The following is an 11,706-nucleotide window of genomic DNA, read 5'->3' on the forward strand; positions in this document are numbered from 1 at the left end:
TTCAACTTCCTACTCACTACACCAAATAAATACACTGATAACCGATCCCTTTTATGTCAATCGAGGCGGAAGAGTAAACTGTTTTATGTTTTTGATATATGTTTATGTTTCTTTTTTTCCTTTTGTTTCTTCATAGGGAAGAGCTATCAAAGAAATTCTCTTCCATAGAGCAAGAATAATTCACAATTTGCTTTTGCCTCTTCCCAGCGATTGCCCCTTTGACCAGCGGAAGAAAGATACCAGGGAATACAAAAATTCCAGATCTAATGTAATCACTAGGGGGAGGAAAACTGTGGATGTTTTTATTTCGGGTCTTATTATTCTGTTGTTTTCAGAAAAGGTTTGTTCAGTTGTTCAGTTACGTATTTGTTCCTTTCCAATTCATTAAATTTAATTGATAAAGCATGCTAGAAAAAAATCACATTTTTTTTTAAGTTATAATTTTTTTTTGTATTTTCTTTTTTGTTCATTTTTTATCTTGTACGTGTAACGAACGATGTTAGATTAGAAATTTGAAATTGATGGACCTAATAAAATATTGGAGGTAGATGTAATTATTAGAAAAAAAAAATAAATAAGCAAGAAAAGAAGAAGAAAAGATTAAGGCCATACAAGGGAATGTTCCGCTCGTGGGATCGCTGAATTCAATGAAACTTATTTGAGTGATACCGGATCAAAAAATATTAGATACGTGTCCTTTCAGAAAAAATATACATATATTTTACGAGGCCCATTTCGCAATGTCAGCAGGTGGAAAGAAACGAATTTGAAGAGTTTTTCCTAAAATAAAATTTTGCTGGTCTACTTTACATTAATAGGAAGCGGCATTCATTTTTTGTGCTTTCATATACATTTAAACTATTTAGTAAAATTGACAATATTTTTTGTCATTCAAAGTCTGAAAACAAATGGATTGATATATTATGATCCCACAATATCATAATAACTGCACATTATTATTGTAATGAAGTACTTCAAACTGGCGTAGAAAACATTGAAAAAAAAGTTGATGTTCGTTTTTCACATCTTAAAAACGTTAAATAAAAATTTTCATAGCAATCGAAAAATAATTTTTAACTCAGCATTTCCACCGAAATATTTTCTTAAAACCTTTTTAGTTATATAAAAAGACAGAGTTTGTAACATAGATTTTTTAAAAAATAATAATTTCACAACCTAATTTAAAGTTTGTGATAACGGATCTTTTAGTTTTAGGGATTGGGATGAAAACGAATGTCTTTTGCGTGGAATAATATAATGACACGAACTAAAAAATTTGTGTATCTTGTTCAAGATAGTTCCATGAAGAATGTATTCATACAAAATGTAACTATTTAGGCAAAAGAGGGTTTCTAAAAAATAAAATTAAAAGTTAAAGAAACATTACATTGTGTAAACCTGGTTTCTTTTCCTAGGGCTAACATTCTGAAATTTTTTATGCATAAAAAATTCTTTATATTAACTTCAATTAAAACTTAAGGTTTATTGTTAATTGCTACCAAAACACATTTACCCTTCGTCGTAAACCCATGACCTCTTGGCCTACCGTATCCTTTAATAATACCCCACTTATTCTTGTCAAACAGATCCGTTACTTAGGACTACATCTGGACAAACGACTGGCATGGAATCCTCAGACAAGACTGAAAAGACAGGAAACTGCTCGTCGATTCCGACTATTACAACATTTACTACACAAACGGTCTAAATTGCCAATCCATTACAAAAGACTGGGCTACATGACTATTATAAGGCCTATCTGGACATACGGAGTTGGGGCTCCACTAAACCATAAAATTCCTCCTGAATCCAAGCCTTACAGTCCAAAATTCTTCGTAAAATCCTTAATGCTCCTTACTTTGTCACAAATCAAGTCATCCATCAGGACCTCAATGTCCCCTATGTTGCCGATTTGGCCAGAACTAGATACCAATCCTTCCATGATACACTCCCCTACCACCCAAATCCACTTGTTTCTAACCTGGCTTCTCCTTCTTTACCTAATAATCCTCCTAGCCGTCTGAAAAGAAGATGGCCTCGCGATCTTCTCCTCTAGAAATGTTATTGGAGTTCTATCAATGAGTAGATTCTCCACATGTTTGTATCATGTCACTATGTCACCTACATCAAATTTACTTGTTTTTTTTTTTGTATTTTTATACAGTTGTAAATAACAATTGATTACTATGTCTTTTAACACGTATAATTAATTTTATAATCCATTTATGTGTTGTTCCATTGGGTTGTAAGTCTATTAAAACTTTTTTTTTTTAATAATCCTATTGTGCATATATTCGATGAAGATGTATCACGTTTCTAATTTTTTAAACATATCAACAAAAATTGAATCGGTACCGCTGTTAGATGTACCCAAAAACATACCTTATTTTCTCAATAATAATACAAATGAAAAACTGTTCTGAACTTTGTTCTTATTTCTTATAAACAATTTAATTATGGTTATTTATTTTAATTATTAAATATCAATCAAAACAATCATTAAAAAAACGAATAGATAAAAAATCTCAGTTTTAGTTATTTTAAAAATTAATCTTGTTTATAATATTGTAGATCTATACAGCGTTAAAAAAAATTACCTATAATTATAATAAATACTTTCAGGGTTTATACATTAATTATATGACTAGGGTATAAATCAAATATAGTTTAATTTTAAACAATGTGGATTGTTAAACTTATATGGTCCTAAGGATTTTCTACTTTTTCATTTTGAATTATATTTAATAATTATGCCAATTACAAATGAGTTTTAACAAAGCCATATTTTTTTATCAATAGGTATGGTTAAAAAAATAGGGATTTAAGTTATTTTAAAAATTACTGGATTAGCAATATATCTTCAAGTTGACCAGTAGAAATAGTATTTACTTTGAAGAAGAAGAAAAAAAATCTTTAGTTTTCAAATAGAACCAGTCAGTTTAGTGTCAAACATTCGTGTAAATTTTGACTATATTTGTGAATAGTTTCCATTCATGTTTTTAAAAAAAAGACGGATATTTCGAAAAAGATAATTAGTTCAAAAAAATATTTTTGAATCAAAAAAGAACTTTTTAAAAAACTGTGACTTTTTTTCGTGGTAATTAATATATGATCTCTGTTCTAACTGTATGTAACCTTTGATACGGCTGGGAGAGAAGCGCTGGGATCTCTTTGAGCCCTATTTTGCCTTCTACACGCGGGTAGCAAGGCTTGGCTCGGAGTTTCCCAGGCAAAATATAAATATTGTATATATATTTAAATCTCTATTTATTTTATTGTGACTTAAATTTAATTTATTTGTCTTATTATTTGATCAAGTTTTTTAAATTATATTTTTATTTATACAGATCATAATAGTATTTTTTTTTATTTATACTATAATTTTAATTTTTTTTCTTTTAAATCAGTGAGTACTATTTTATATTTTTTTATTTTTTTTTTCTATTTCTGTATGTATTGTATGGACGAATAATTGAACAGTAATACTTAATTCCCTTAACTTGTAGTAGATTGTATTAATTGTCTTCAATAAATACTATAAAGTAGAAAAATTTACGTTCCTCATTTTTTTGCTAGTTTTGTAAAATACTTTAATAATAGCAAATAGTTTTAGACTTCATAAATTGACTAAATGAACTCTATTTTGTAAAACAATACTCAACATATGGCCTCAATAAAATTCCTATTACCCCTGCAAGATTTTATTTCTATTTTTCAAATATTCATCGCGATCAATACTTTAACAAGAAATAAATAAATGCCAACTAAACAAACAATGCTGATTTGTAGATATCAGCCAATGTAAAGCAATGTAGATTAGTTAATCTACAATGACAGTACCATCACCACAATTATAGATATTAATACTCACTAATATTATTAGTGAAAATAAATGATTTTAAAAAAATCGCATCCAACCTTCTTAAGGAAGGTGAAAATAATGTTTACAAACGTATTAATTAAAAAAATAAATATCTATTTATCAATCTTTTTTTATTAATTTTATATTGAATATAGACTATATTTCAAGATGGTAATTAAACTTTAAATGTAAACAAAAAATATATAAAATATTAAGCAGCGCTTTATAACCACATTCAGAATCAACAGCAGAAGATGGACGGACAGTTAGAAACGTCAGAAAGAATATTTTATTACTGTAAAATTAATAAAAATAAAATTCTAATTAAGAAGGCTAATAAATGGTTTTTGTTCCTAGTAGGAACAAGAAACAGAAAATATCACAAAGTAGCGCCATCGAATAAAAAAAACTAGCCAATAAAATACATTTCTCTATAGCACTAGATATTAAGAGGGAAATAAATACAACATTCAGCAAAGAGACGATTATCAATGAAATCAGTACAAAAATATTGTGTTTTTTGATAGAAAACCAGTTTTGAATACCAACCATAGCCGACCAGACGTTAATAGGAATTGGGGAGACTGTGGTTTGTGGTTCCAAACAGTCGATTCACCGTCCAAAATCGAAAACTTCGTTACCCACAAACGTGTTTCAATCGATGCAAACACCGATTTCATTCCCCACAAAGCGTACTGTTCTGCATTTTAGTAGATCAGTATTCGTAAAGGAATGGAGATAAACATTAAAAACATTGAATTCAAAAGTATATACAATATTAGGGGTGTTCATGATCTGTAGTTTAACATGTTAAGCGCGTTAAATGGAAAAACTTACGTTCAATGGAATATCAAAATCAATGAAAATATTTTCTTCTTTTACCATGTTAAAATGATATAACGGCTGAGAGTCCGTTACTAGGTGTGTTAAATGGAGAATGACGTCACGCTATAGACTAGCTGAGCTTGTCACCGTTTTATTTGTTGTCGTGTTAGGTTACTTACTCGTAGTTTCTGTTTTGTTTTTTTTCTTTTGTCTTGTGTTTTGGACTTTTTAAAAAATATAATCAGTAGCCAAACTTTTACACTTATTTTAGGCATGTTGTAAGAAATTACTGTAATTAAAATTTAGAAATAGACAATAATATAAAGTTTTGAAAGGAAAGGTTACTAAACAAGCTACTCAGAAAATCCGCAAGGGTTTGCATTTATCATTTAACATGACTTTAAATAGGGCTGCTCACAATGCTTTACTTATAACATTTAACTTGGTAAAACATTTTACATTTAACACAATATCATGAATACCCATATTTAAGGGTGTTCATAACTGCATCGGGTACGGGTACAATATGCCAGAAGACCTACTACAATATCAGGGATATTCATGATCTTTAGTTTAACATGTAAAAGCGTGTTAAATGGAAAAACGTATGTTAAATGGAGAATTATTTCCTTCCTACCTTGTTAAAACGATATAACATATAACTTTTTTTAAAAGTCTAAAAAAATATTAATTAACAACAAATTCAGCCATTGACCTAACTTCATAATAGTAGTTATATATTTAAAGCTTGCCATATGTTGATGTAAATAGATGGAGAAAGAAATAATATTTTATATAATAAACATAAAGGTTATTGGAATTTTTAAAATATTTATTATGCTACATAAGGATATTAGTATTATAATTTATATCATTTTATTAGAATTATACACGAAAGATTAATTATTTGTTAGAGGATTTTTTTTTCATTACCATTTATGTTGGTTTATTTATCTTATGTATTTGATAATTCTGATTTTTGGTTAAACTTGTAAATATCTATATTAACAGTAATTGTAACTTTGTTTATTATTATTAGTTTACTTGTATTTGATTATTTTTCATTTTTTATTAGAAATTGGTTACCTTATAATTTATAATATGATATATAGTTTTATTTTATTTATTCTAATTTTATTTCATATATTTGGTTAATTATTATTGTTTATTTTTTATCGTATCAAATTCATAATTATAATTATACTTATGATGGTGATGGTTCATAATTTCAAAATAGATCAGTCCCAAGATAAATAAAGATTATTTTTATTATTATTATATTATTGTCAAAAGTCAACATTCACAAAAGACAAGTGACAAATTCAACTCCAAAACGGTTGTGAAAATTAATTTTTTTTTTCAATATGTATTCATGGAAATTCTTCAAGTTATTTCATAATATTTAGGTAAAATATATCTTGTGGAAAAAAATTATTGATTAAAATAGGGCTGCTCACAATCCTATACTTATAACATTTAACATGGTAAAACATTTTACATTTAACACAACATCATGGATACCCCTAAAAAGTGCTCATGGTAAACATTCACATAACTGTTTTGAGAACTAGAAGGCCCGTTAGCTATCGGACCATAACGACGATTAACTGCATAGCTATATATCTGTATCGCCCTCAACATTCAAATGAAGTATGGCTCTTACTGAAGGATAGTCTATTCCAGTAATTTCCATGTAGCTCTTTAAAATGCGGTTGTAATTTTTTTTTAATTTATTATTATTATTTTTTTTTACGTTCCTCAGAATTCTGAATCAATCGCAAAAATACCCTAAAGTTTTATGAAAGAAATAGCTCAATTATTAAGAAATTTTGAATAGCTCAGTGGTTAAAAAATAAATTGTAATGATAGAAAATAAAATGGAGGCTCGTTATCTTGAACAAGGTGATGATGGTTGAAGTACTGTGAGAAATTAATGTTTCAGAGCTCTCTTATGTTTACCGACGTTTAGGATTCACCAGAGCTCATGAATTCAATAGAATAAATGTAATTTTAAATAACGACCAAATCTACATTTTGTGAATTTATTTTGCCTAGTTTAACCGAAACTACAACTCCTTCGAAAATATTCACTATAAACTACTTTGAGTACACTATACTAGAGCTTCAATTTGAGTGCTTATAGATACCTAATTACTGAAATAAAGTTAATATAGAAGAGTGAAATTTGATTTAAAAGGCAAATTATATATTACAAACAGATATATAAAAATATGAAATAAGCATTAAAAAACAAAACAAAAAAAATAGAAAATATTTGTCGCAAAATAATCATTGGCAGGCATGTTTTCGAACCTTTTTCAGTACCCAGCGTATCTGGAGCTGCCATATCCTTCCCATTTGCATATTAATTGAAAGTTTTTAAAACTATTTTCTTTAAAAAATTCACTCCGTGAAAATAAAAGTATCTCGGCTGCCGATTCCCGTAAACTTTGCAACTTGATATCTCTTTTATATACTTTCATTGTGTAACATTACACTGTCATATTTATAGACAATAAAAATAGGGATCACATTTACGTATATATAAATTAAATGATAACAAAATAAGAAATACAAGAAAAAATAATAATAATAAAATAAATAAGTGAAAAAAAAATAATTAAAAAAATAAATAACAAATTCATTCCTATTTACAATATTTATATTCAGGGTGCAGAATTCCGAACCCAGCTCTCCCCCACTTGTGGAGGAAAAAGCAGGAATCCGGAGATCCCGGCTAAAGTTGTTTAACTATTACTAAAAGCCTTTACTGATTCCCGCAGTGGAAAAAATTTTCTTAAATAATTATTAAACGCTAAAATGTACAGAACACATTTAATAATCAAAAATTGAAACATTACTTACAATTGTTTTGTAACTGAGTTTTATACCTAATCAATTTACAGTAGAGTTAGTTTTAGTGGTAATTATAGTTAATAGTTATGTAGAAAACTCAGTTACAAAATAAGTGATGTTTCTATACTAACCTTAATTTGTGTAATGTACATTTTAATGTTTTATAACTAGTTAAGAAAATTCTTTTCCTCTGCGGAAAGTAGAGGTTTTTATCAATCATATTTTTAATTATTGTAAAGACTTTTCCAAATAAAAGTCATTTATTAATAAAGCTGCATTTATACAACCAAACACTGATCAATGATTATTTGTCTTCCTTTACCAGACGTTAAATAAATTTTCAACAAATCTGTTTACTTGTTTGTTTTATGTTTTTTTTCCTAAGAAGTGTGGAGTTTTCTCAAATAGATTAATATTTCGTGAATGCCATAGGTGGTAGCTATCCTGCAACTGGTATGTAATATTAATTTTTTTTTTTATTTTGGATATTTCTATCTAGATTGAGAATTCTTACATGTCGATAGGTTAAAGATGTACAGAAGACAAAACGAAGAGTTAATATCGAATATAATATAAAGAAGGATATAAAAACAGAAAATTTAATTTGGTATCAATAATTGATTTGGTATCAAATTCATAGGACCATCTGCCATTACGTTTCAAAATGCCGGCGGATTATATTTACCTATATATCGGTCACTTAAGCAAATAGAGAAAAAATAAAATGTTAATTAATATTAACACAAATTATTAAAAGAGATAAAATATTAAATATTATCTTTTGAAGAAATAACATTATTTTTCTATAATTGAATTATCCAAACAAAAAAATCGTATATACGAGATCAAAAGAATCAGTCAAGATACGGATAAAGACAATTAGCAAGTTACAGGTTACCTTATGATATATAATATATTATATATATGAAAGAGATATATTTTTTTAAAAAATCCAACATTTTATTCGAACAACTAGAAATTAACATTTTGTGAGTTTATTTTGTCAAATATCATAAAAACTACTACTCCTACAAAAATAAACGTTATTAACTATTTTATAGTAAATTTAACAAGCTTTAATTTGAGTGCTGGCAAGACATCTGTACATCCAATGGTTTCTGAAATAATGTTTTTCATAAATCAAACTTATTGTCTGTACAACTATAAATCAATTTATTTTAGCAAATATCAAGAAAAATACAGCTACTACGAAGATAAAGTTCATAAACTACTTTATAGTACATTAAACTAGCTTTAATTTGAGTGCTAATAGACATCTGTTCGGCATACAGTTCCTGAGATATAGATTTCTTAAAATAAATTAACTAACTTCTGATATTTCAGTACATTTTTATGAAATGTTGCTCTTTAAAAGACCGCCATTTTTTATTCCTCCTACCTATACTTGGCAGACTCATCAGTTTTGTCTAGTAAGTATACATAGTTTTCATTAAAATAATCAAAAATTGGGGTGAAATAAATGCCTTTTTTTCTTCCCGGCTCTTGTACTATATGGTATCTTCAGGAGAGGTGGAAGAGAACGGAAGCCTGGTTCTCTTAAAAAATAAATAATTGAATAATAAATACCTACTATAAAGTATAAAAGAAAGTATAATCTTATGTTAATAGTCGGATTCCTTAAAATAATAATAATTAGTGTAATGTTATTTTTAAAATTTTACATTTGGGTGGTTTCTTTATTTTACTGTAGACAGGTATCTCCGTCAGAGAGGCTTGCGACTACGTATCCGTTATTTTAGACAACAATATTCGTTTTATATAATAAATATTTATTTATCTGTGGATGAATCCAAAGGTGGAAAAAGAAGTTTTGGTTAATTCTTTCTAATAAAAATTCATGTCATTTTCAGGAGCTTTAGCAATCGGAATGGGTAATGGCTCTGAATTCATTATTTATTTTATTAAAACCAGGTTAATTGAATTTAAAATAAACCGGAAATATTGATTACAATTCATAAATATCAATTAGGGATGTCGTCATGGGAGGGGCAGGGAGTATCACTCTCCCCTCCTCCAGTAATTTGGAAACGAAGTTGGGAAATTTGAAATTGGAGAACCTCCTTCGTATTAAACTCGTTATGAATCATTTTATTCAAAAAAGTACTAAAATTTTATTTTATTTTTTTCTTTATTCATCACAGAATAGAGCTTACTTAATTTTTTTTTATCTAGAACGTTTTGTGTTCTCATCAACATATAATCAGTCCCAGAATTATTGGGTGATTTACAGATTTTAAGTATATGACAAGCTTGAAATATAACTACTAAAATGAAATTATGTCAATGTCTTTTTTAAAAGTCTAAAAAAATATTAATTAACAACAAATTCAGCCATTGACCTAACTTCATTATAGTAGTTATATATTTAAAGCTTGCCATATGTTGATGTAAATAGATGGAGAAATAAATAATATTTAACCTAAATATTATTGGATTTTTTAAAATACTTATTATGCTATATAAGGATATTAGTATTATAATTTATTTCATTTTATTAGAATTATATACTAATGATTTATTATTTGTTAGAGGATTTTTCTTTTTTTCATAACCATTTATGTTGGTTTATTTATTTATTTATCTTATGTATTTGATAATTCTGATTTTTGGTTAAACTTGTAAATATGTATATTAACAGTAATTGTGACTTTGTTTATTATTATTAGTTTACTTGTATTTGATTCTTTTTCATTTTTTATTAGAAATTGGTTACCTTATAATTTATATGATATATAGTTTTATTCTAATTTTATTTCATATATTTGGTTAATTATTATTGTTTATTTTTTATCTTATCAAATTAATAATTATAATTATACTTATGATGGTGATGGTTTATAATTTCAAAATGGATCAGTCCCAAGATAAAAAAGATTATTATTATTATATTATTGTCAAAAGTCAACATTCACAACAGACAAGTGACAAATTCAAGTCCAAAACAGTTGTGAAAATTATTTTTTTTTTTTCGATATGTATTCATGGAAATTCTTCAAGTTATTTCATAATATTTAGGTAAAATATATCTTGCGGAAAAAATTATTGATTAAAATACACTATTTTATTTAATCATTATGTTCCATTAGAGAGAACTTTACTTTCATATTATTTTTTTTTAAATATCATTAAGTGATAAAAGGAATTATGTAACTTCCTTATTTTCCGGCCAATAAACGTCGTTCTCAGCTCCATGAAAAGCTACCATTCTATGATAATGTAATGGAAAATAGAATTTTGTGTATTATAGTTGCAAGATTTGCTTACAAACAGGTGATGGTTCTAATGAAAAATTCTTTGTGCACATCACTGAAATTTCAGTAACTAGTCTAATCTGGTTTAAAATTAATCCTAGCTAGTTTCAGAACAGAAACTGTAGTAGAAAAACATTTTTTTATTGAAAGTCAGTGAATCGGAGAAAAAAGTCAAGAAAACTTTAGTGGAAGGAGAATAACCTGATAAAATTCAATAATATCGTGAATAATTACGTATGGCTTTACTAATTAAAGTATTTATTCACTACTACTAAGGTATCCACCCACTATCACTCTTTATAAAGTTTTTGCAGAAGGTATACCACGGCATGTTACTCCTCTAGTTCTTGAGCCTCAAATAGAGACTATATAAGAGGCTGGTATGGACTCAGAGAATGGATCAGCTTTAGGTCACTACAGTATATAGGTCAAGTTCGCATGAAGCAGGGCATGCCCTAGCTGCTTCTCAACCTCTTCTTGCGAAAAGTGACCAAAAACATGTACAAGAGGGAAGGCTCAACAAGATTTTCAAAGAATCTATGGGTAAGGGTTGTTGGTAACACCGCAACAAGTGGAAGAGGATGATCGGGGAAAGTACAATTGAGTGAGGAATGGAGCTAATAGTGTAGGACAAGCTCTAAAGGATTCTTAAGAGGCTAAGACAATTTTTCTCAGCTAAATGCAATATGGTCCTTCTGGACTATTTACTGAGCTTCACAAATCTTCATATGGTATAGAGATGTTCAACCCAAGCTACAGAGCCTTTTCTTATCCCCTATCTGTGGTGCTCCAGAAAATCTTAAACATCAGGTCACGACCTGGACCACATTTAAATTGAAGGGCCACGATCATGAGAAACACAAGAAGTTATGTCCCCACTTAGGAGTTTCC

This window comes from Halyomorpha halys, unplaced genomic scaffold (genome assembly GCF_000696795.3).
Source record: "Halyomorpha halys isolate HHAL.00 unplaced genomic scaffold, Hhal_1.1 Scaffold155.1, whole genome shotgun sequence".
Taxonomy (NCBI): Eukaryota; Metazoa; Arthropoda; class Insecta; order Hemiptera; family Pentatomidae; genus Halyomorpha; species Halyomorpha halys.